Source organism: Cavia porcellus, unplaced genomic scaffold (genome assembly GCF_034190915.1).
Source record: "Cavia porcellus strain 051 isolate PalLab524CR breed Dunkin Hartley unplaced genomic scaffold, mCavPor4.1 scaffold_27, whole genome shotgun sequence".
Lineage (NCBI taxonomy): Eukaryota > Metazoa > Chordata > Mammalia > Rodentia > Caviidae > Cavia > Cavia porcellus.
The window spans coordinates 7,142,629-7,169,803 of record NW_026947510.1 but is presented as its reverse complement, the minus strand read 5'-3'; the positions used below and the strand labels follow the sequence as shown (position 1 = coordinate 7,169,803).

Genomic DNA, 27,175 nt, shown 5'->3' with positions numbered 1-27,175 from the left:
TTTTTCTGTTTTTTTTTTTCCTTTTTTCTCCTTAAATAAAATTTTAAAAAAAAGATCTGTTTTTTATCTTGGGTAGGTGTACAGCTGTAAGTCTAAAGAAAACAAAGCTAAAGAATCAATTAAGTATGTAAGAGTCAAATAATACAATCAACAGGGTATTTATGATTATAACTTTCGTAATGGCTTCCCACAAGGAGCTGGGGAAGAAGCAGGAAGTGGTAGGCATTCCTGCTTTGGCCTTCTGCCTCATTAGACCACCACCCTAATCTCTACTGAGGCAAAACCCTTTCAGATAATAGGTAGATAATATCTACCTTTTTAATATCTTAAGTGTGCAATATAGTGGCATTGAGTAATTCACAATGTCTTGCAAACTTTGCCATAATGCATTTCCAGAAATTTCTCAACACCCCAAACAAATTTTGTACCATTAATCAATGGGTATATGACTTCTTATCTCTCCCTCCTCAAGCACCTGGTAACCTCTGATCTGTCTTTTATCCATGTGAAATAGTTCATGTAAGTAGGGCAATGTGACACATGTCCTTGTGCACCTGGCTTATTTTTCACTCTCGCCATGGGTTGCATTGGTGGTGGTAGATTAAAATTAGCTTACTGGGATTCCAATAACGTCTCAATGGGATTACAAATATAACTTTTTGGATTGTGAGGAAAACTAGAAAGAGGATTACAATACTTGGACGACTGAACTCGGTATTTGGGTTTACAATACATATTTTAAGTGATCTGGAAATGATCAGAAGTGTGTGGAAGGAAGCACATAAATAATATGCAAACATATCTTTTTACATAAGGGATTAGAGCACACTACAGTTTTTGATACCTACTGGGGTCCTAGAACCAACTCTCTTCAAATACCAAGAGGCACATATATATGCTACATTTTAAAAACCATTCTATGTTGCTGACCTTTAGGTTCTTTGAACCTTTTGACTATTGTGAATAAAGCTGCTATTATTCCTGGTGTGGAAGTATCTGCTTGAGTCCCTGATTATCATTCTTTTATTTGGTTATATTCCCACAGCCAGGAATCCAGGAACCCAGGAATTGCTGGATCATAGGGTAAGTCTTTAATTTTTGGTATAGCAGCCAACCTACCTTCCACTCTGGCTACACTATTTTACATTTGCACTCTCACTACACAAGAGTTCCAATTTCTCCCTACCTTTGCCAACACTGTTATTGTTCCTTTTTGTTAATAACCATCCACATGGAAATGAAGTGATATTTCTCTTTTTCTTTATGCTGTTACCATATACCAGCCCACTGACATTTATTGCCTGGTTTTCTAAGGTAAGTAGCCCAAGTATAATTTCTCTTCACATAGCCAAAGCAGTGTGTAGTTTTCAAAAATACTTTACTAAATAGGAAGGAGAACAAAACAGAAAACTTCAAAGATACAAAAAGCATTACTATGGTTTGGATCAAAAATATCTTCCCAAAGCCCACATTATTCAGAAGTAGAACTTTCAGAAGGTGCATGGATAATGGGCTGATGTGGTGTTGGAGGAAGTAGGCCCCTCAGGGCATAACCCAGAAGGGCATATCAAGTCTCTTTGTTTCCTCCAGCCCCCTCTTTGTCCCTGCTGCTATGAGGTGAGCACTTTGCTCTACCATCCCCTTCCACCATGATGTTTCTGCCTTGGAGGCAGCTGACTATGAACTGAAGCCTCTGAAACTGTGAACCAAAAGAAACCCTCCCTCCTTTAAATTGCAGGTATCAGGCATTTTGTTACAGATATGAAAGGCTGATTAATAGAAGTATAAGAAGTTTAGCTTATAGAAGATCTTAGTTTATAAACTTGCTTGGAAAACAGGCCCTGCCACAGTCACCTCCTGCTTCCCCAGCCCACAGAAAATGAAACAACCAGCGAGGCTTATGATATGGATCCAATTCCCTGGTCCTGTGACCACGAGAAGACATCACCAAGTGCCCATAGGGCTCAGCCTCTCAGGCACATTGTGTCACTTACTTTGTGGCTAAGCATGGTTTTAATTTAGTTGGCTCTCAGAGGTCCACCGTCACAGACACCTACCTAAAATTCTCCTGCCATCACATATGTGATACTGTGTCACCACAAGCCCAAAAGTAATGGGACCAAGCTGCCATAGACTGACTCCTTTGAGAGCATGAGTCAGAACAAACCTTTCCTTGTTACAAGTTGTTTGTCTCAGGTATTTTTGTTATCTGTGGAAATATAACAGGTTTTTAATATCAATTTGCTACTTCCAGGGGAATGAACACAGCCTTCTCTGGCAGGGCTGACAGGAACTAAATCAGGATACACACAGTATTTGAGAGCTGGAAATATGATGATAGGAAGCAAGATAGTATATTAATCACTTTCTCATCCGTGGAATGAAGTACCTACTTTAAAGGAGGAGACTCAGTTTCCAGTGGGTTTGGTCAGCTGGGCCCAAGTCAGAAACAATATGGTAAAGGGGCTGGCTGGGGAAAGCTGCTCACACCATGGTCACCAAGAAGAGAATGAGTCATGCCCCCCCAGTAGCCCACCTACAACTGTACCCCACCTCCTAACAGTACGTTCAGTCATGAATTTATCAATGGTTTAACCCACTGATGAGTATGCTACCCCATGATCTCGTCACCTTATAACACAAGAGACTTTGGGAGGACATTTTAGATCTAAACCATAACAGATAGCAAGGTCACTATGTGGCTACCTGAACTTCACTTATGGCCCAGTCATTTTCTGTGGTCTCTCAAGAAAGTTTCTCAAGCCCTTTCCTAGAGAATCCTTTCCTTCTTTTGCAAAATAAGAATAATAGTAACAGCTACATCACGGCCTTTGTGAAAAAATAAAGTAGATATTTTACCAAAAGCATTTAGAACATTTTGGTCAAAGAATAATGTTCCACCCTGCTCCCAAAAACCCAATTCTCTGTTATTGATATTCTTTCAAAATCTTAGAATTCTTGCTCTGAAGCCTAGGATTTTTATTGACAGGATTTTGGCCTGTCATCCCTAACTCTCAGAAAGCACTGATGAGACTATACATGAGTAGGCATAAATAGAGAGAGGAATAAAAATGTTCAGATTGGTTTGACACAAAGACAATTCTCCTTTAGTAATTACAGGGCTATAAAAAGAATTAGTGCTGTGTTAGCCTTCTCAACACATTTCCAGAAGAACTTGGCTTAAGGATGAATTACAGTACAGATGAGCACTGGCTACCCTCGAAGCTCCATTGCCTGTCCCTATGGAAGTTTCAGGGCTGAATGCATCTTTTTTGGCAGCAAGAAAATTTGCCAAGCAAGAATGTGAAAATCAGAATTGCCAAGAATGAAACAAAAGCAGACACATTTCACCATTACATCAAGGTTGAGCTTTACAGCTGTTGTCCTCTCTGAATGAAAACACTGGCCCCTGGGTAGAAAAAAAATGGAATGTAATTATTGCTGGGGGGGGTGGCAACGAAAAATTGTAATGCAAAACATGATGGATGCTGTTTTGTCAATCGAAACTGCTGGAATGCGGCAGTAGAGCGAAGCGACATAATAACTCTTTCTTCTTGGCCAATCTGGCAGGCGAAAATACAGCGAGATACCACATTTTTTTGTGTGTTTCTTTTCTCCGTGTAATTATGTCAGGTTTGTAGAATGGATTGTAGAGTTATCAGTCATGAAAATAAAGCGGATACACCATATTGAAGTAAAAAGCTACAGTTCTGTTGAGTAGAGATTTCTTTTTGCTGACATGTGTTTTACAAATTACAAGGAGATCTTCTCTTCAGGTCATTTACAGGATGACCAACTGTCCATCTTTGTATTCATGCCTTCTGGGTAATGTGGATTTTATTTACATCAAGTCAGAGCTAATCACATATTAAATCATGATTTATGTCACAGTTAGGAAGTCTCAACTGAAAGCATTAATCAAGAAGACTCGATTTGCTGTGTGTATTACAGAGAGAATGGTCTGTCAGGGAATGAACAAATTCTCCTCATGTAGGTAGATGGTGAAAGGAATATTTTAATTTCATATGTTTTCAGAAATAAGAAATCTGAGTGATGATTCAAATATTTTAACAACTAATTTGAGGACCATTCCTGAAATAATTTTAATTTTAATTAATGAGGGATTAATCCTTTTTAAGAGATGACCATGAATATAAAGAGAATACATTCACATGCCATAATAAAAATAACTGACACCCCAAAGAAGATGTCTCTGAACTATATATTTAGCAAAAAGAAAAAAAATCATATATAAAATGTGCAGATGTGTGTTCAACAAGCACCTTTGGTGTCCAATGCAGGATAAAGTGGCAGCTGAAAGACTGAGGAATAGAAACCATTTAGGACATCATTTTATTGGCCCAGGAGCCAGCTGAGGGGCCCTTGACCCTGCGCCATGGCAGTCAGTTGGAAACAAGGCACTATCCTTGCTGGACAAAGACAAAAGATGTCAGAGTGAACATTTGCCTGACGTTGAAAATGATCTTTAGATGGAAGATCAGATAGGTTGTTTACATGGACGGCTATGAGACTAATATTTTGTTTGCAATATCATTGTTCTTTATTAAGAGTTAATGCTGCATTTAAAAGTCAGATCACTATTACCATACTTAAAGATTTAAAGTTTCAACCCTTTATCAGTACAGTGGTTACTGGAGTTTTTGTAACTTTGTGATAAGTCTTTTATTAATTCATTTAGAACAGCGGAGTAGTTTTTTAAGAAAAAGTAACTATATTTTTTTGTGTATAAATTATTCACAGGTTATATGGTTAGATATTTTTTAAAATTTTTTAATTTATTTTTTTATTTAAGGAGAAGAAAAAAAAGCAGAAAAAGGGTACAAGTTATACAGAATTTCAGAAAAAAAAATAAATAGTAGGAAATCACTAGTTAATGGATTACATATTGTCATCTTAGAAATATTTGTTCAAGTTACAAGATTAAAGCATATAAAGTGGACATTCAAAAAGCGAGACTGCAAACAGTTCTGTTCAATGATCCAACAAAACTCAGTAATATCATTGTCTATCTTATACACTTAAATTTACATGCAGTTATACCATTTAGAGCACTTTCTTTTCCTCTCTTTTGTACAATGACTATTACAATTGGGTTTTATTGCTCCCACAGTTCTTACTGCTTTTTTTGGAAGAGAGTAAAAGCAAATGTGACTTAACAGAACAGAATCGGTTAACTCAAAAGGATGGACATAATAGATAATGTAAAAACATAATACAAGGTGATCAACAATGGTTACCATAATGCCTCCCGCTATCTCTAATAGAATTGCCTATATCATCAGTTATAATAAAACTGAACAAAACAGTAAAGAACGAAACCAACAAAACCAAAACATTGGAAACATTACAGGTCTTCAAAAGTAGATAATACTCAACCAGTATGGGTGTCATAATGAATCCCACTATCTTCACAGCTGTTGCCTAAACTTTCAAACCTGGTACTATTAAGCAAAGCAGAATAGAGGAACATCAGTCAAAACAAGATGGTGAGAGCAATACAGGGCTTCAAATCAAGTTAATAGAATATCAAAGTGAGTTACTATAATATATCCTGCTTTTTAAAAATTTATTTTTCCTTTAATTAAAAGGATAAAAATAAAAAAGTAAATAATAAAATGGAGATTGAGATAAAAGAGGGCATAACAACTAAACAGTGCAGATCAATATATAATCATTTAAGCAAATTAGTGTTTCACCACAAGATAATCCCGACATAAAAGTAGTTACCATATTGTCTCTTTCCTTAAGATCTTTGAGTATAACTTCGTATACTGTAGCATCAAATATATCAACACAATGTATAACCATTCAAGAGAATGACAGTATTATAGGGTATTCAGAATCAACTAACAGATAATGAACTATGGTTTCTGTATAATCTCCTTGTCTATAAAAGTTTTTGTTTATACTGTCACATATAATAAAATCCAATAAGATACAACATGTTAAGACCTATGGAGACAGAAGAACAAAAGCTTGATGGGACTTCAAAATAAGATGATACCAAATCAGCACTACCTATTACGATGTCATTTTCTCCTGTTAGATGATAGCTGTTCCTATCATCCAATCTTCTCTGCCTCATTTCTCTTGAGCTCTTTTTCTGTCATTAGTTGTCAGCTTGTCTTCTTCATTTTGTTTTCTGCTCCATTCATTGTGGCCTCTCTGCCACTATTTCTGGATTCTTCGTATTTTTCTTTTTTAGAATATCCTGCAGTATTGTCTGTAGAGTTGAATTGGTGGTTGCAAATTCCCTAGTTCCTCTTTATCCTGGAAGCACCTTGTTTTTCCATCAATTTCTAGGGACAGTTGTGCAGGATATATCAATCTTGGCTGGAGGTTATTATCTTTCAAAGCTTGAATTATTTCCCCCCATGCTCTTCGTGATTTGATGGTTTGTGCCGAGAAGTCTGCTGTAATTCTGATGGGTGTTCCCTTGTAAGTGATCTGTTTTTTGTCTCTGATAGCTTTTAATATTCTGTTCTTATATTGGATTTCTGAAATTTTGATTATTATATGCCTGGGTGTAGCTCTATTTGGGTTGTAGGTAGCTTGGAGTCCTGTATGCCTCATATATCTGAGTATCTTTACTGATTGCTAAATTAGGGAAATTCTCTTGGATTATTTCTGTGAGTAGCTTTTGTAGTCCATTTGTTTGTGTCCCCACTTCTTCTCTTATGTTCTTATTTCTTAAGTTATAGATCCTATCATCTTCTAGTTTTTGTATTGTTGCTGTTTGTTTTTTTGTTATTTTTAAGAAGTTTTTCATTTCATGCTCCCATATTACAAATCTGCTCTCCAGTTCAGATAATCTGTCCTTAGTTTCTTTCAAGCTGTTATGCCAGTTTTCAATAGAGTTTTTAGTTTCCTGGTAATCTCTTTGAACCTGCTTCACGTATTCTACATGTTCTCTATTTTCTCCATCAAATAATTCTCCCCTTTTTTTCTGTTCTTCCATTCCACCATCTGCTTTTTCTTGGGTGGTGCTTAGCATTTCTCTGACTATTCTGCTTATGTCTTGCTTCAGGTCATTAATAACTTCATTCCTGAACTCATCTATGAGGCTTTGGAGATAGCCTTTTATGTCTATTGGTGGCATGTCTGCTATTGCCTGTTTCTCAGGATTGGGGGTCGAGGAGCTTTTCTTATTGCTCCCTCTTCCTATATTCTTTGTTCCTTATATATGCAAGCATATATAGGAGGCCCAGCTTCCTTCCCTGTTGGCCACAGTCTGACTGAATTGCGCCGGCTAGGTGTTCCCACCCACCGCAGTGCACCAGGGAGTTACAGACCAGGCAGTCTATGAGGGACCCACCCCTCCAGGTCAACCTAACGAAAGGCCTCACGGCTAGGGTGCACTTTCAGGTGCTGGGATCTGGCTTGTGCTAGCCTATTGGGTCTCAGCCAGCAGTGTCATGTAGGCTAGGCACTGCTCACCAATCCCACTTGAGAGGGGGATATGTGACTGAAGTCACTACAGCTCCCTGTCCAGCAAGTCTGCCTGGTCCCAGAATGTCCCTGTTGGCGCCTCCTAGACCGTGGCAGAATCCCAGTTTCCCTCACACACCGCAGGTCGATACACGGCTCCCCACCCAGCTTTTAACTCCATTCACCAGTTCCTGTTCTCAGCACTTTCACGTGTCTCTCTCCCTGCCGAGCCGATTCAGATGCAGCTGTGGTGGCAGGAAACCCAAATCGTGGCTTTCAATGGCGCGGGCTCCAGCTTCCACACTCAGGCTTTATCTGTTCCTGTTATAGCACCAGGATTGCATTCCCAGTTGGTATCTCTCAGCCCAGTTCGTTCTTGGGTCAGCAGGGTATATCCCCTCTTGGTTAGGATTCCTCCCTCTGCACCATTCCTGGATAAGCTGGGTCTCGGGGAGAGCCTGCATAGCTGCTGCTATCTATCCGCCATGTTCTCTGGATTCTCTCATATGGTTAGATATTTTTGCATATATAACATTACAGGGAAAAACTGAAGATCTAAAGAAGTAGAAAAATATATGATGATTATGAGTTGGCAGTGTTGATGTAATTAAAATGTCATTTTCCCTAAATTGATTTACAGATTTAATCTGATTTCAGTCAAAATCTCGGCAGTCTTTTGTGACAAAAATTGCTAAATGAATTCTGACACTTATATAAAATAGAAAGAACATACAGCTCTAAAAGAACCTTGAAAAAGTAGAGTGAGTCTGTAGAACTCACACAGTCTGATCCCAGGACATACCAGAAAACTAAAGCAATCAAGAGACATTATGGCATTGATGTGGGAATGGCAAATGGGTTACCTGAGTCCACAAATAGATTCACAACCAGCCATGTTCTACAGTAGTCAGACATTGAGAAATGTGTCACTGGATACTTTTGTTCTTGTGTGAGCATCACTGAGTATATTTATAAACACTAAGATGGCTAGGGGATGCTACAGAGGATAGTTTGCTAGGCAATATCACCTTATAGGGTCACCATCATATATGTGATCTGTCATTATCTAAAATATCACTATGTGACTGTAGCCAATTGGGTTTTCAATAATGGCCCTGGAACCTAATTTTTTTAAATAGGTAAAGACTTACAGACACTTCAAAAAGAATTATGAATGATCAACAAGCAAATTGAGAAATGCTCTTATCATCAGTTGCCAGAGAACTGCAAATTGAAAGCAAGATGAGGCTCCCTCCCTCTAGGCTCGATACAGTGACTAATAGTAAACAGACTGTCAAAATTGAGTGTTGGCTTGATGTAGGGCTGTTAGAACGCTTATGGGCTAAGCACAATGGTGTATCCTATAATCCTCAGAAGGCTGAAGTAGGGGAATCCTAAATTTGAGTTCAGCCTAGGCAACTTAGTGAGACCATATCTCAAAATAAAAAATAAGAAGAACTAGAGATGTAGCTCAGTGATAGATCTGGGTTCTATCCTCAATACCTTCCCCACCAGAAAAGAAGAGAACTCTCACATATTACTTGTGAGAACATAAGTGGCACAACCTTTTAGGAGATTAGTGATTTCCTATGAAGTTAAATGTATACCTACCCAGAAATTCCTCTTGGTTTTATTCAAGGGAAACAAAAATACTGTATATGTTCATAAGAAGACTTCTACAATTTGAATGTGGAATTCATTCCAAATTGTGTTGAAGTCTAGGTCCCTATTTGATGGCTCTCCTGGGAGGTGACAGATGGAGCCTTGAGGGAGGGGGAGGCAGGGGATGTCTTCAAAAGGCGCTGGAGACTCTGGTCTCTTTCTCCTGTCCTTCACTGCCAGGTAAATGGTTTTGCTCTGTGTAAACCTGCCTTGATGTGTAGCTTTCCCTACAGATTGTGGGCTGGACCCTCACATCTGGGAACCAAAATAGGTTTATGTCTTGTTGCAGCCAATTATCTCAAATATCTGGTACAGTAAAAGAAAGCTGACTCACACAGAAACACACACTAAATACTGTAGTGCCTTGGTTCATGAACTTAATTTATCCTATGATTCTGGAAAAGATGGACACATTTGCATTTGTGTGAGAAAGATGGCCACAGTCATGTTTGTCACCTGATGCAGAATTTGCTAACAAAAACAAATTTTTCCAGTGTTTCTGTGTGTGAACAAAAAATATTTGTGAACCAAAGTACCACTTGTACAAAATTGAGCAACACAAATGTCCAGTAATAGGAAAAGATATACACAGTTTATAGACCACAATAACACAGTGGAACAGACTACTAATATGTTTTGGTCTCAAGAACTCATAGTGAACACAAGGATGCACTGCGTGACTGTGCAGCTCTAGGACAGGTGAAGTAATTTGTAGTGGCCAAATCAGAGCAGGATCACCTGGAGCGAAAGTGGGCTGGAAGTGGGTGTGTTGGAATGTTCCAGAGTGATAGAGATGTTGGATTGAATGTTGGTTACATGGGTGTCAATATTTATCCAAATGTATTAAATTGCATATTAAGATCTATGTATTTCACTGTATATAAATTTTACTTCAACAAAAAATTGAAAATTCCCACTGAAATCATAGTTTCCTCTAATATTTACAAAGTAAAGTCCTTTAAAAATATTCCCATGTAATATTGTACATTAATAATTCAGGAGCACTAATAGCTACAATTTCACAGATCAGAACTAACAACATCTAAACTGCATTTCAAGGAAAATTTGTCACTTTTATTCTTAATCATTTGTAATCCTAGGTCAGTAGTTTCGTTATCATGTAGACTTTAAGCAGCTGCTTTTCCCCACTGTTATGTCCAGAGCTTCATAAGGAAAGGAGCACCTAAAAGTTCTCTTGGTCATTTCTGATCATTGAGGTCCTATTTCCACTCCTTCCTGGACCTCTTTCTAGGCTTTGCTTCATTTCCCTTTGCATACCACTTCTTTCTCAGAGAACCGGCAAAATCTTTGCATCCCATATCACTGAGTTGGGGTTCTATGTCGAGCCCATTCAATTACATTTCAAGCAGTTTATTGTCACAGCGCAACACATCAATGGCGAATGTGTCCCTGGGAGCTTGTCCTCATTTTTTAATGCTTGTTGTCCGGCATCTAGCTACAGAGCTGGGCTCCCTCCTCCTTCATTTAACTTTTGCTCATTCCTCGCTCGCTTGTTACAACCTGCAGCTCTTGTTTTGCAGTTTCTCTTCTCCCCTGTGCAGACTCCCAAGCCTGACTTTCAGTATGTCAAAGGTCCTCTGAGGCATTATGCTCAGATTCCAGACAGAGGTTTGAAACTAACACATTTTCTCCCTTTCACCTACTTCTACACAGAGAGAGATAGGGAAAATGCTCACAAATATGTTCTTCAACTTGAAGAAAGTGGGTGGAAAATGTAACCATGTAGCTCTGGAGAGAGAAAGGAAAATCTAACACATCTACCACATTACAGGAGGGGCCATTGTCTGGGTTCTGCTGTGTGGAGAAAATGACTGAAAGCCCACAGGAGGGGAACACATTGCTATGAGGCTGGCTGTCCTGACGGAACTCGGTAAGTGTCAGCTGGCTAACTACCCTAAGCACCCAAACCCTATACCCTCAAGTTACATAAAACCCAACAAAAACAGCTCAGTCCACAGATTGTGGCTCAGAGGAGAAGACAAATAAGTGTCAGTTCAAGTGGGAAAAGATCAGGGAGAAATTTTTTCTCCCACTAGCAGGGCAAATACCACCAAAGCAGGCACAAGATGAAAAGAGATGGCCTGCAAGTGTGCACATCCATAAGAACACCAGTGTGTAAGGCACTGCATGGAAACAGAAGTCAAAAGAACTCAGTCTGGGGAAAGACACAACCTAAGGAATAGAAGAAGACTTCTCCCTGTGTTTCATGATATGGGAGGACTAAAAATAACTTATGAGACTGATTCAGTGCTGAGGTGATACAGTGATATAACAAAAAGGGATGAAAAGAAAAGCTGAAGACAAAGCAAAAACAGTAAGACTCTGTTATGGCCAGATTCCCCCCACACCTAGCCAAAAAAAAAAAAAAAACCCTCATGCACTCATAGGTGGGGAGTTTTGGAGGTGTAGGGTGTGTGCTAATGGGATCAAGGATGTGACGCTGGGACAGATTTACAGTGCAAAACTAGGATTAAGGGTATGAGTGCTACCTACCCTTAGGCTGGGTGACCTGGATGAAATACAGAAGGCAGAAAGAGGTCTTCTGAGGTCATCGCTTGCTTGCTTACTGCTTTCTGCCTGTCCTGCTTTGCCGTGGACTATTTCTCCTCTGTGATATCTCTCTGCCATGCCACTATGCCTTGGAGCCTGCCAATTATAGACTGAGACTTGTACAAACTGTGAGCTAAATAAACCTTTCCTCCTTTAACTTTGAGTGTCAGATATTTTGTCTCAGCGATGAGAAAATTAACTAAAACAGACTCCAAGGGCTATTATAGGTCTAAAAAATAATTTAGGTCAAGAATTGAAATATATAAGCGTGATGAGTTTTCTGATCTCAGAAAAGGTTTCAGATACAAAAATTTCAGAGGAGAAATACAAGAAGACTAAAGCAATTAAAGAAAAATGATAGATTTGAAGAAAAGACAAAGATAGACAAAGACAAGTATAATTAGAGTCCTTCAAATACATAACTCAAGACATTGAACAGAAAGACTACTAACAGGTGTATTAGAGTTAAAGATTCCTGTAACAGAGGAATCAAAATCTCAAAGTACAAAACATTCCTTAGATCTGGTTAAATTATTGAACTATAAAACTAAAGACGTCAGACATTACATAGATAAACAAGTATTTTTTTTTTCTTGAGACAAGTTCTCACTGTATAGTTCAGTCTGGTCTTAAACTCACTATGTAGCCCAGGCTGGCCTCAAACTCAAGGTACTCCTCCTGCCTCAGCCTCCCAAGTACTGGGATTACAGGTGTGCCCACCATGTCTGGGAACAAGTACTTTTTTTTCTTTTTGAGACAGGGTTTCACAACGCAGTTCAGGCTGGCCCTGAGCTCACGTTGTAGCCCAGGTTGGTCTTGCACTCGCAATGATCTTCCTGCCTCAACCTCCTGAGTGCTGAGTTACAGACGTGTGCCACAACACCCAGCTAACAAGTATTTTTTAAGGGACAAAAATCAACCTTGGATTTCTCTATAACAGCATTGAACGCTAGTAAACATTGCAGGAGAGTAAACATTGGTAAAGTTTGTAGGGAAGAAAATACTATTCCAGAAACTTATAGCCAGCCAAACAGTTCCCCTGGCAAAGAGAAGAAACAGGAAGTTAAACTTAACCGTGAAAAGACCCAAGCAACAGTGCACATGAGACTTCCTATTTTTAAAAAACTTCTTGGTGATAAATATGACCAACAATAAGATTCAAATTTCTTTTTAATTCAGCAATAGAGAAAAGACAGTAAAAAGACCTGTATTGTATCATATTTACAAAGGAATGTTAAAGTAATATAAAAGGCCTAAACAACAGAAAAATATTTATTGAACTAAACGTAAATATTAGGATACTTGACAGAATAAGAAAAACAAAATATAGCTCATAAAGTTCTGGTAAAGCAGGACAGGCAGAAAGCAAGTGAGGACCGTGGAAGACCTCTTTCTGCCCTCTGTATTTTGTTTAAGGAGAGGAGTATAAGAATACAAATCTCATTCCATACTAGGTAGTCAATAATTTTTTCCAAAACTGAGATAATGTAAATAAAAATATATAAAGAACCTAGCTGTCTAATTGCTCTATAACCTTTTAAATTTTAAGGGCCATCTTATGATTAAAAACCATTTCTCTAATATCAGGTTTTTACTCTTTTGTCAAAGTTAAACATTAAATAGCCTTCAAAAAATATATATACATTCTATATATGTCTGTCTGATGATACTCATTTGGTGTTTAAGACTGTTTTCTTTTCTTCCTTGGTGGGATTCCGTAAGGTATTGTGTTTTTATTTTTGCTTCTATTTAAAAACTTTTCCTATGGTTCTTATTTCTTTCACTTTATGAAAACTGTGGTAATTTTTTGAAATAAATATGGGAATGATTCATGCAGTTTAGAGAAGGCAAAGTGAAGTAAGTTGCACTAACAGAGTAGGACTTTTCCAGGTCACTGCAGGAATTAAATCAGTGTGTTACTAACAGAGGGGCGGGTGGAACAGGAGCAGACTGGAAAGACTGGAGTCCATAAACTGACTTGTGTTTACATGGGAATTTGGTGCATATTCAATCTGACTTATTAAATCAATGGAAACAGTTGAGTATGGCAGCACATACCTATAATCCCAGAACTCTTTAAGAGGCTGAGGCAGGAGGATAGGAAGTTTGAGGCAAGCCTGAGCAACTTGGTGACTCAACGAAACCCTGTCTCAGTGCAAAGGCCCTAGATTCAATCCTTACTACCAAAAAAAAAAAAAAAAAGTGGGAGAATTATTTAATAAATGCTGTTAGTAAAAAAGCTTAGATGTTTAAAAAATAAGTTCTAAACAAGCTTCTAATGCTTCAAAGTTTTAAAAAGGGGCCATCACAGTGTCACATGCTTATAATACCAGTATTTGGAAGGCTGAGACAGGAGGATTGCTGTGAATTTGAGGCCTGTTTAGACTACATAGTATGTTCAAGGCCAGTCTAAACTATATAGCAAGACCCTGACTCAAAAATCTATATAAAAAACAAACAAACAAGCAAAACAAAGCTTTAAGAAGGGGAAATAAGAAATTATAAATGATATCAGAGTAGGAAAGGAGAATCATTATAAAACCTAAAGAAGAAAATTAAAATATTAAAATTGGTTACTTGAAACTTTAAATGTATGTGAAAAACCACCAGAAAAAAGATTAAAACAAAATGTGATGTGGGGAAATTTTTCATCACATGGTTAATAGGCAATTATTTAACATCCTTTATAAATTAAGAACTTGTCATTTAATAAAATGCATAAATGACAAGGACAGATAAATCACAAGAAAAAACAAAAGTAGTTCAAATGAACAGTTTCATTTTACTTGTAAATGTACATATTTAAAAACAGTGTAATTCCAACTTGGTTTGCTTTCCTATAGTCAACTTGGAAATTTAAAAACTAGATAAAACTCAATGTATGTGAAGTTTAGGCAGTGTGCAATTTTCTACACTTAAAGTGACACAATATTTTCTTGCAGGACAATTTGGCAGCATAGCATATCAAAAACCTACAAGCCCTTATATGCCACAATTTCACTTTTAGGAACTAAAGCTTAAGAAATAGTTGAGTAATGGGGCTGGGGATTTAGCTCAGCAGGCATAAGCGCCTGCCTTGCAATCATGTGGTCGTGAGTTCGATCCCTGGTACTGATAAAAAAAAAAAAAGAAAGAAAGAAATAGTTGAGTATTGTGCAAGAGAAAAAAATTACAGCAATGCCCATGGTGATTGAGAATGTCTCCTTCCCAAGTCTTCATAAAAACTCCTCTAACTGCCTCCTGCCCCATCCTCCACAAGAGATAAGGGCACGTGCAAACTTACTCTTTTCACTTTTCCCTCAACGTACGTTGTGTGTATGAAATAAAAATGACAGGAGTCCATTGTCTTGGACTGAACTCCTGCACAGACCAAGATAGCATCACTCATGCTGTTTCATGGCTCTAGGATGAAACCAAACTGTGTATCTGACCTTCCTTCCAGATATCTGATTAGTGAAACAGCTGAATTTTCCAACGATGTGATTGTGAGTTTCAGCTAACATGGTCATGACTTTCTCTGTGCCCAAAGAATTAGCCTGCAGTGACCTACCAGTAACCTATCGGTTATTTCCCTATTGTTCTGTCTCCGTATTCTTCCCTTAAAAGAAAAGCAGCTTTCAAGTGTCTACACAGCCCGTTCAACCTCTCTGAGGGGTAGAGTTCTGCTCTTTCTTTATCTTATCTTTACATCTCATGGAGCTGAACTCTCACCAGCATTTGCTTGCCTCTGAGCTCTTGTTAATAAGGAATCTTCCACAGCCCTTGGAGTCTTCTGGTTAGAAGACCCTGATTACTGGACCACTGGGCTGAAGGGAACATTGTAAAAGTATTGCAATGGGTGTTTAGGTTTTCCAGATCATACAGCCAGCAAGAGTCTGTGTTACAAATACTCAGCTGCAGTTTGAAAGCAGCCATTGCAAAATGTATCTAAATGAGCATGGTGTGGCAGTGTTCCAGTAAAACTTTACTTATGGGCGCTGAAATCCGGATTTCACATACTTTCATATGGTACAAATTAGCTTTCTTTTTTATCTTTTTCCAAATCATGAAAAAGCCATTCATAGTTTTTACACTATTCAGAAATAAGTGGAGAACTGGACCTGATCTGTGCCTGTGCTTTGCCAATCCCTGCTCTGGACCAACAGAGAAGCCTCAGTGTAGCTCTCTTATAGGTCAAGAGGTCCTCTCCAGTGTATTTAGCTTGTTTATTCTGAGCATCCTCCCCACCCCTCGCCATTAGCATCATCTTTGGTTCCCAGAAAATGGATTGTTTTCCAACAGAAAAGTAAATAAAAGGTAAGATTGCATGTAAGGTTATTTTTTGTAATTCCAGAGGAGTCCTCTGTGAATACAGATCTGGGTCAGGTAGGCCTAGACACTCTAATTACACACAATGACATAGCAACTATAATGAATAAAAGAGAAGTTTGCAACATCTACTGTATCCACGAATTAGTCAGTGGTCATCAGTTGTTGCCAGCATCACAAAAGAGAGACAGCTAGACACAATGCATCTCTTTTCTTTTATCAGTGTTGAAGGTTGAACCCAAGAGTGGTATGCCACTGAGTCACACTCTTAGCCTTTTATGTATTTTATTTTGACTCAGGTCTCAATAAGGTGCGCAGGCTGTCCTTGAATTTATAACCCTCCTGCCTCAGCCTCTCCAGTGGATAGAATTACAGGTTTATGTCACCACACCTAGCACAATGTGCCTTTTGAAAATTTCATCTTGTCCAGCAAACCTACATCAGATAAAGCTGGCAGATCTCACTACCAGTTTATGGAGAATACCAAGACTGGAGAGAGATGTTAGAAACACACAATGGAGAGGCACTCAGCAAGATTCAGGCTATGGGAAATTCCATTGAGCCAGCAATTCAGTTCCTTCAAGATCAAAATTCAGCCAGGTACAGTGGTACATGCCTGTAATCCTAGCTCTTGTGAGATTAAGTCAGGAGGATTGCTTAGAGTTTGAGGTCGGCCTGGGCTACATAGTGAATTCAGTTCAGCCTGAGTTGAACAGTGAGATGCTGTCTCAAAACATAACTAACTAACTGAATAAAATTTGAGAACCAAACCAAAACAGTGTCATGGGCTGACTCTAGATTTAAAGAAATACAAGAAAAGATCAATTAATAACCATGTGTGATCAGGAAACTTTGAACCCTGGAAATTTCATGATATTAAGAGTTTATTGTTAATTTTGTGTAATAGTGATATTATAGTGTGAGGTTTTCTTTGTAGAAACAAACAAAATCTTTTATAGTGATCTGCTGAACTGATTACAGATGTTCTTTGCAGTGTTCTCAGTCAGTGGAGGACTGAGATGAAGCAAGACACCATGTGGATCACTATTGATGTCAGAGTTTGTATGTGGAGCTCGTGATAGAATCTTTCCACTTATGTAATGCTTGCACATCTCCACAATAGAAAACTTAAAGAACAAAAACAGAAGATAAGTTGATAAATTGAGGGAAATCCTTGTATCTCATCACAACCAAAGGGCCAACTTGGGTAATGTATGGAGTGCCTGGAGATCTAGAACAAATTGCAATAATAACCCAATAAAAACAGTTTTTGCCAAGTGGCAGAAAAATTATACATGTCCAGAGACATGTGAAAACATGTTTAATCTCACTCATAAGAGAAATGAGAATTAAACTATAGGAAGAAAATATTTGTCACTTACCAGATGATCAAAAATCTGAAAGGTAAAGAACCTGCTCCATTGGTGAGGGTAAACGAAGGAGCCCCGCTGCACAGTGTAATGTTGGACAGCCTCCTAGGACACGTGTTTGGCAATGTTGATTGATATTGCAAATATGTTTGTCTGTGGTCAGTCAACCCCACTTCTGTGATTGATTAACACAAATGTGCCTGGCATATCTGTGAAATGATGCTTGGTTTATGTCTTAGTTATTTTTTCATTGTTGGGACAAAAATACCTGACATCCACAAGTTAAAGAAGGAAAGGTTTATTTCAGCTCACAATTTGTGGAGTTTCAGTTCATAGTTGACTGGCTCCAAGGCAGGTGACATGGCAGAGGGGCATCACAGAATAGAAGCAGTCCATGGAGGAGCACACAGAAGGCAGCAGCAAGCAGCAAGTGTCCACTTTGTCCCATCCAGGCTACAAGCCTTTTGGGTGGTGCCACCTACATCCAGGCCGAACCTTTCCATTAACTACACCCAGATCCATGCTGAACAAAGCAGTGAACTAATTTAGTACCACGCACCCTTAATCCCAGTATCACACACACTAGATCCAGCCATCTCTGGAAAGTCCCGCCTATGAGAGCCTGGGATTTTGGGGAAACATCTAGATACAAGTCATAGCAGTTTATACCACAACAGAATGAAAATCAACCAAAGCAGTGTTCTGTAGGGCACTGGCCAAATGCTCTGGTTCATCCTCTGATTTAAGTAGTATACAGCAGTCAGAAGAGCGAAAGCACACTCTATTGATGTGAGAAAATCTTCAGGGCTAAACTACTAAGTGAGAAAATCAGGGCCCCTGCCTGTGAGCCATTCAGAACACAGATGGGGAAACAAAGAAGAAAGCTAAGTGCCTGATGCCAGTCATTGGAGTCACTGGAGTCATTCCGAGCGCAGCGCAGCTCAGGGAAAACAAGGGAGGAAGCTAAACCCCTGCCTGTGAACGGCCAGCATGCAGGCTGGGGAGAGGAGAACAGCCCCTCCCCCACTGTGAGGACCAGCTGATTCAGAGGAACCTAGTGTTTGATTGACTTTGCAAGCCTAAAGCTGAGCAACTATTTAGAGGACAACAGTATGCAATATAGTAACTATTGTAGATTTCCTACTGTCCTATCACTGTTCTGATTCATTTTATTGCTCTGTTTTACTCCCTTTAAAATTACAGAGAAAAAAGAAAAAAACACTGAAGATGCCAGCGGGATTCCAAAATGTACAATAGATATCATGAAGGTGAAAAGGGGGGAAATATCTAAAAAAGGATGGTGGTAGCCATTGTTAATTTCACATTATTTTGTTTTGAAGTGCTGTATCATTTTCATTATTTTGTTTGGTTTTATTCTGTTTTGTTTTGTTAGATTCTATTATGCCTGAAGGTATGAGCAACTATTTTGAAGATAAGATATATTATGGTAGCCATGGTTGACTTCCTCTTATTTTGCTTTGAAATCTTGTATCACTTTCATTGGGTTTTTTTGGTTTGGTTTTATTCTGTTCTGTTTTATTTGATTTCATTATGTCTTATGGTATGGACAGATATTTTGAACATAACATGAGGCATTAGGGTAGTCATTGTTGACTTTCTAGTCTAGTCTGATTTCTGAAGTCTGGTGTCACTCTCATTGTTTTGTTTTGATTGATTTATTCTGTTTCATTTTGTTTGGTTTATTCTCTTTAAAACAAAATTTAAAAAAAAGAAAATCAGAATATTATGTAGAATGTAATACACTGAATTTTGTCCTCATGGAAGACAGTATGTTGAAATCCTGGCCTCTAGTACTTCAGAAGATGTCTGTCTATGATCAAGACTCTGTAGAGGAAATCAGGTTAAAATGAGGTCATTAGGGCTGGTCGCAGTATGATTGGTGTCTTTAAAAAGGTAAGATCTGGAGACAGACAGGCACACAGTGGGATACCATGAGGATGTTTGAAAAACATCACTTTGCAACATCTCATGTATAGATGCATCAGTGCATCTCTGATGATGGCTGTCGCTTGGCCAAGGAGAGGCAGGTGAGGGAAAAAACTCTGTCCAACCCTGACCTCAGACTCCCAGCCTTCAGTCTTTGGTACTTTATGAACAAAGACTTTATGAGCAGCTCTCACCACTTCCTACATTTAGTATGCCATGTTTCATGAGATAGGAAGGAGAGTAAGCTTCATCTTTGTACGTTTGCATGAGAAACTAGTCAATGTGATTACTGAAGGTGTGGGGAGAAATAGGGCTGAGGAACACGCAAAGGAAATTCAATGTATTGCTTTAATATTTTTAAAAATTTTGATGCATGAAAGTATAGGGCAGATTACTTTAAATTAAAAAAAAAAGAAAATACAAAATGCTATCTTTAATTCTTTGGTGTTCTGAATCATCTCTGATTTGTTTGGGATCTGCCATCCTTCAAGTCTGTTCCAGAATTTCTCTTACTGTCCTCAAATGTCTGGTGGGCAATAGCTGTCATACATATTTATTAAAGAACCTTTCAATATTTGTTAAAGACCCTGGATAGTGTTGGTAGCTGGTGCAGGGTCCGCGTCCTGTGAATTCCTTTTCCTTCTCCTCCCTTCCCTCCCCCTGTTCCTCCTCCTTCCTCCCTCTCTTCTCCCAGTTCCTCTGACACAAGCCATCTGTGAACTGAGAGTGGCAGATGTCACCTGCAAGGCACAATCAGGGAGCTGGATGACAACCCAAAAGCACCACAGGCACCCAAGAGAGAAGAGCCCTGTTGTGATATACCTCAGTCCTCAGCTTAGCTGCTTCCCTGTTTCCTCCCATCCCAGCAGTAATGGACACATCTTAGATGCCAAGTCCAGCTGTGCCAGCTCCCTGTCCCTGTCAGTACTCATCACAGGCTTGGGGAAAACAGCGTTACCCTGCATCCTGAAGTCTCTAACTATTTGATTCCAACACCTGTTCTCCCTAGAATTTCTCTAAATGTTTGATATGCAGGGGTTGCCCTTTCTTCTTTTCCAATGCTGGTAAAGCTCATAAATTTAAAACAGATTTTCATTTAAGTTTTTAATCTTTACCAGTTCATATTTGCAGTACATAATGATCACATTCCTTGTGAGGAGTTAGTCCATGCACATAACACATCTTAATTGTTTTTTCATCCCCTTCTTCTCCTTCCATCTTTTGGTTCCCTTCCCTTTTGCAAAAGATCTATCTTTCTACTTCTTATTATCTACCTTTCATTTTGTTCTTTAGCTATAGTTTGGGTCTCATATAAGAAAAATTATATAATATCTGAGCTTGCATATCTGACTTATTTCACTTAACATTATGGTCTCAAGGTGTATTAATTTTTCTACAAATAACCCGTCTATCTTTCTTTGTGTCAAAGTAAATGCCACATTTTCTTTATTCATTCATCTGTTGATGAACATATAGGCTGCTTCCAAGTTTAGCTATTATCAACTGTGGTGTTATAACCATGAGTATGCATGTATCACTGTAATATGCTATCTTTAATTCTTTGGAAAATACCAGTTGTATGATTTTACTTTCTCAACATAGAAGGGTTTCTTTTTCTCTGCAGCCTCTTTAGTACTTGTTATGATTTGATTTCTTGATGGAAGTCATTGTTTTTGGAGTAAGATGAATCTTGGTGTTGCTTTAATTTGCATTTCTCTGGTGGCCAGCAATAGTGAACATTTTTTCATGTATTAGCTAATTGTACTTCATCTCTTGAGAAATGTCCATTTATTCCAGTTGCCTATTTTTTGAATTGGCCTTTTATTTTGGAGGATATCTAGCTTTTTGAGTTCTTTATATATTTTAAATATTAGTCCTCTGTCTGAGGAGTAGCTGGCACTTTTTTCCCATTTTGTAAGTTGTCTCTTCACTCTGTTATGACTTTTGCTGTGTAGAAGATTTTTTTATTTGATATGATCCCATTTGTTGATTTATGGATTATCTATTATACACCTAGGGCTGTGTTCAGAAAGTCTTTGCCCATGTCTATGTCTTTTGAGAGTTTTACCTGTTTTGCCAGGGAGATAGCTCAGTGGCATAAGCACCTGCCTGGCAAGTGCAAAGTCCTGAGCTTGATTCCTGGTTTAAAAAAAGTTTTACCTATTTTATCTTCCAGCATATTATGTGTTTCTGTTTTAACATTTAGATCTTTGTTCCATTGTATTTTAGGGTCATACAAGGTGAGAGATATGGGTCTAGATTCAGTCTTCTGTATGTGGATAGCCAGTTTTCCCAACCTTATTCGTTAAAGAGGCTGTCTTTCCTCCAGTATTTGTTTTTGGCTCCCTTGTCAAGGAAGTATATTATGGCAGAAGCATGTGGTAAAGAAAATCTGTTCAGTCCATGGTTGTATGTGACAGAGAGAGAAGAACAGACCAAAGCCCCACAATGCTTTTGTATTGAGCATTTTTGGTAACATGGCTTCATAGTTCATTGAAATTACAAATTTGGATTCTTCTATGATTTTATAAAAAGATATAAAATATATGGTTGAATTTCTTGAGAGGAAAGACCAGACTTATTTTTTTCTCCATATATTGTATGGCATGCATTTGACCTACTGCAAGATACCCTAAGTATTAGTTAATTTCTGTATTTTCCCAATAAAATAATTAAAATAAGGAATTTTTGTTTTTTCTAATTTGAATATGCAAACTTTTAGGGATGTTAGTCTAAATAGTCAATGAGCTACTTATATAATTTATCAATTTGATCTTAATAATTACATATTATACATATATAAATATATATATATTAATATTGAAATTGCATTATACTGCCTTTGCATTAAAATTGAAACTACTTTTTTTCTGCTTTCTTATTTTATGGAAACAATTTTACTCAAACTTTTTATATGCATCTTTGAGATCAGGGGTTTTTTTTAGTTTTTTTATTTTAAAAAACAATAAAAAAGTATACATACCATGAAGAATTTCAAAAAATAGGAAATTAATACTGGCTAATACATTGCATATTATTATCTTAAAAGTAGTTGTTCAGATTACAAGATTTAGGCATAAAAAATGATCAGACAATGACAACACAAACTGTTCTTTTTGATGAAATAACAGAGATTAGTAGTATAGTTATCTATCATGTATATATATGCATAGACTTATATATTTCCCTTCCCTTTCTCCTTTCCCCTATCCCAGTTGTTCTTTCCTTTTGAGCATCTTTTTTCCCTTTCATTTTCACAATATCTGTTGTACATTTTGGATCTTATTTACTATTTCAGGTTTTTTTACACTAGAGAAACAATATGATATTTACATATGCGAGTAGAAACATTATTTTAAGAATAATTACTCCTCAAGGAACATGATTTCTCTAAGTTGAGGTTGATTGGATTAAAAAGTCTACCAACTGTATGTTAAATAGAGGGCTGGTGCACACTATGCATGCTTTGCACCTCTGCTTGTGACATCCACGGGGCCCACACAGATGTACAGAGAATCAACAAACTTAGGTTGATGGGCTTGGCTACTGAAAACTTCCTTTATGTTTTCTTCTTCCCACTATAGTAATCTAACTGTGCTCTAGGACCTATACCCTACGTTTGTTTTTCTTTAAATCAGAATTTATTATCAGTTTCTTTTAGTCAGCCACTGCTTCTCTGCTTGAACACAAGTGCACTGGCTCCTGCCTAGCCCCTAAGACACAGTTTTATTTATCAATCCATTTAATAATGATCACATTACTCACAGCAAAGGAAAGGAGAGCTAAATAGCCTCATGTTGTTTTGTATGTGCAGGCATCACATATAGCATTCTCTTAAATCTTATGAGCAATGAACTTTATTTTACAAACAAAGAAATTAAGACCTGGCTAACCTATCCATAGCTGAACATCTAATAAATCTCAGTTGGGATTTCAGGTTCAGATCTTTCTGATTAGGAAAACTGTATCCTTTCTATCTTTATAAAAATGTCGCATTCTGGAAAAGAGAAACTATGCCTTCCCATGAAGCAGGCTCCACTATGCTGATGGGTAGGAGCCTCAACCAGAAGAGAAACCAAGCCTTCCCATGAAACAGGCTTTGCCATGTGGATCAGAAAGAGCCTCAGCTAGAAGAGAAACCAAACTTTTCTGTGAAGCAAGTCCCACCATGCTGATTGGAAAGAACCTCAGCTGGAAGAAAAACTATGCCTTCCCATGAAGCAGGCTCCACCAAGTGAATTGGAAAGAGCCTTGGCTGGAAGAGAAACTACGCCTTCCCATGAGCCAATTGATGCATGGGCTGAAAAACCAGAAGAGCATCCCTCCCTACCCCTTACTGATTCAGAGGACTCAGGGTGAGATGATAGCAGCTGAGAGGAGGGAATATCTTGATGCTTGTATTATATAGTTGACTCTGCAGGCCTGAGGCTAGTGGTCTGGGCATCTACTTGGAGGTTGGCAGTGTGCATTGTGTCAACTGTAGGGGATTTCCTCCTGTCTTGTTTTTGAAATTCAATGCTGTGTTCCATTTTATTGTTTGGTTTTATCCCTGCATCTGGTAACCTGAGCAACTATATGAAGATTAAAAATGTGCAGTATTGTTATCACTGTTTTGTTTTGTTCAGATTTATTGTTTTGTTTCATTCAGTGTTATGTTTTGATTGATTTTATTCTGGCTTTTTGTTTGATTTTACTATGGCTGATGGTATGGGTAACTATTATGAAGATAGTAAGATATATTATGGTAGTCATTGTCAACATCCTATTCTGTTTTGAAGTTCTGTACTATTTTCACTGCTTTTTTATTTGCTTTAGTGTTTTGTTTTGTTGGGTTTTACTCTCTTTAAATTAAAGAAAGTAAATAACAATGTCACATTCTATGTTTCTATATTTAATCAATATTATTTCACCTCTTTCCTATATTTAAGCAATGTTAATTCCATTATGTTTGGGTTATTACTATATAGCAGATTTCAGTACCAGGAATACACTGAGTAACCTGAGGATAATAACAAAAATTTTAAAATTGTTTTTAAATAATCCAGATATGACATTTATTTTGTCATTTCATTTGTCTTTTGTTCATTGCCATCTGTAACTATTCTGTCTTGGCAAGGTCAAGAAAGATTTTTGTTGTTGTTGAAAGATTGCTTGTTTGTTTGTAGCAGTGGTCAAACTCATGACCTCACACTTGCCAGGCAGGTGCTTCTGCCACTGAGCTAAATCCCCAGCCCAAGAAAGATTTTTAATAGTTTTCAAGACACCTGTTGATTCTAGCAAATGATTATTTCCAAGTAACTAGAATGAAATTTCTTCAGCTTTGCCATCTAGTATCATTCAAACAACCCTGGTAGACAGTTGCATTATTATTATTATAAAGCTGTCAATAAAATTGTATAGCACTACTTTGCAGATAGTTAATGACATTTTGTTAAGCAGGAACATTTTCAACTACTAAGGCAAAATGCACGTTCAAAGACAGATACTGCAGTACCTTCAGAGAGAAGCAATTTTGTATTGAAACCTTTTGAATTTTTTTTATTTTAAAGATAATAAAAACAAACAAAATGAAATAGAATAAAGCCAATCAATGAAGTTAATGCAAGACTTCAAAGCAAGATAACGGAAAATCAACAATGGCTACCATAATGCCTCTTGTTATCTTCACAGTAGCTGCCATTACCATCAGACGTAGTTAAAGTCAAACAAAACAGAACAGAACAAAAACAATTTTTAAAAAACAATGAAAGTGATACAAGACTTGAAAACAAGATAATAGGAAGTCAACCATGGCTTCCATAATGTATCTTGTTATTTTCAAAATAGTTGCCCATACCATCAGACATAAAAAAATCAAAGGAAACAAAACAGAATAAAACCAAACAAAACAAGACAATAAGAACAATGTAAGACTTCAAAACAAAATAATGGGAAATTAGCAATGGTTATGATCTTCTCATTTTAGACGTTTCCTCTCCTTTCACTTTCACAATATCTATTGTACATTTTAGATACTACTAACTCCTTCAGGTTTTTATACTATGCAGACAATATGATATTCACCCATGTGAGTCCAAACCATTTCACCTGTAAGCATAATCTCAAGTTACATCTACTTACTTACAAAAGCCTTGAGATTCTCCTTCTTTATAGCTGAGTAGCTTTCCATTGTATAAAAATATCATATCTTTCTTACCCACTCTGTGGTTGATGGGCAAGTTGCCCTGCTTTTTTCTGGGTCCTTGTCTCATGGAGCATTGTCTTCTCTCCTCTGACCTTTAGTCCGAGAACTTCTTTTTGAATTAGATGTGTTTCTTGTATACCATATATTGATGAATCCTGTCTCCTGGTCCATTCTGCCTATTTCTTTCTATCGGGGAGTTGAGGCCATCTGCATTAATGGTTATGATTGACATGCACTGGCTCATCTCTGCCATGCTATCCTTCTTCCATTGCCCCTCTCCTATTTTCTCCCTCCGTTCAATTGCCTGCTTTGCTTGGTGATTCCCCTCTATTGCTGTTCCTGGAACTGTGGTCATTTTTATCTCTCTCAGGAATATCCTTCAGCATTCTCTGTAGGGTTGGTTTGGTGGTCATGAATTCCTTCAGTTGTTGTTTGTCATGGAAGTATCTTATTTCTCCATTAATTTTGTTTTTTACTTTTTTTTTTTTCATTTTTATCGGTACCAGGGATTGAACTCACAACTGCCTGCTTATAAGGCAGGCGCTTATGCCGCTGAGCTAAATCCCCAGCCCCTTCTCCATTAATTTTGGAGGATAATTTTGCAGGGTACATCAACCTGAGTTGGAAGTTGTTTTCTTTTGGGACTTGAAATGTTTCACTCTAAGCTCTTCTTGACTTGATGGTTGTGTTGAGAAGTCTGCCATGATTCTGATGAGTTTTCCTTTATAGGTGATCTGTTTCTTTTCTCTAACATCCTTTAATATTCTGTTCTTGTGCTGAATTTCTAGGATCTTGACTATTAGATGTCTAGGTGTAGATTTATTTTGGTTATGGCTAACTGGAGTTCTATATAACTCACTTATCTGTATGTCAGATCCTTTTCCCATGCATGGGAAGTTTTCTGCTATTATTTATGTAAGTAGTCTTTATGTAATTTATGTTGACCCTCTGCTTTTTTGCTGACACCTATTAGCCTTGAATTGTTTCTCTTTGAGTCATCTTGCCACAAATGAATTGTTGTTTCCTGGTTCTTTGTTATTTCTAAGAGATCTTTCCTTTTGCAATCACTAGCTGCAGTCCTATCTTCATGGTCTGAAAGTCTACCTTCAGTTTTTATATAGAAACAGCACATTTTTCAGCTTTCAATGGAGTTTTTGATTTCCTGGATATCCCTTTGAATCTGTTTCATGTATAGTAATTTTTTCCTATACTGTACATTTAAAGTTTCCATCATTTTGCTATACTCTTCTTTTTTGTCTTCTTTAGATGTACTCAACAATTCTTTCATTATGCTTGCCATTTCTTCTTTTGAGATATTATTTCTGATCTGATTGCTTTTACAGCCTCATGAAGTTGTTTCCTTACTTCAGTTTCTATCTTTTGAGAAATTTCAGGTGTGTGAACTCCAATTTATTCAAGTCCATGTCTCCTAGACATGTTCTGTGTGGGCTGAAGGTCTGAGATTTCCTTTTGCTCCTTCATATTGACATTTTCCTGGCTCTGGATGAACCAGTTGTAGGGTTCCAGGTGCTTGGCTGCACATCTGCGGTGTTACAGGCACCTGGGTTTCTCCTAACCTGGATTCCCAGGGAGGCAGTGGGTGCGGGTAAGGCTCCTCCAGACACGCATGGCTATGCTGAGGCTTCCTGATGGCAACAGGTACCTAGGGGCATGGCTAGCTACT

At 37.8% G+C, this 27,175-nt stretch overlaps 1 long non-coding RNA gene across 1 annotated transcript in view; it reads left to right on the top strand.

Annotated features, from left to right (window-relative positions):
* Positions 1 to 27,175, top strand: part of LOC111756932 (uncharacterized) — a 129,670-nt gene that overhangs the window by 53,971 nt on the left and 48,524 nt on the right. Inside the window, exons 2-3 of the long non-coding RNA XR_010043711.1 lie at positions 1,046 to 1,083; positions 10,904 to 11,002. This is a non-coding gene — a long non-coding RNA (uncharacterized LOC111756932). The remainder of the gene's footprint in view (positions 1 to 1,045; positions 1,084 to 10,903; positions 11,003 to 27,175) is intronic.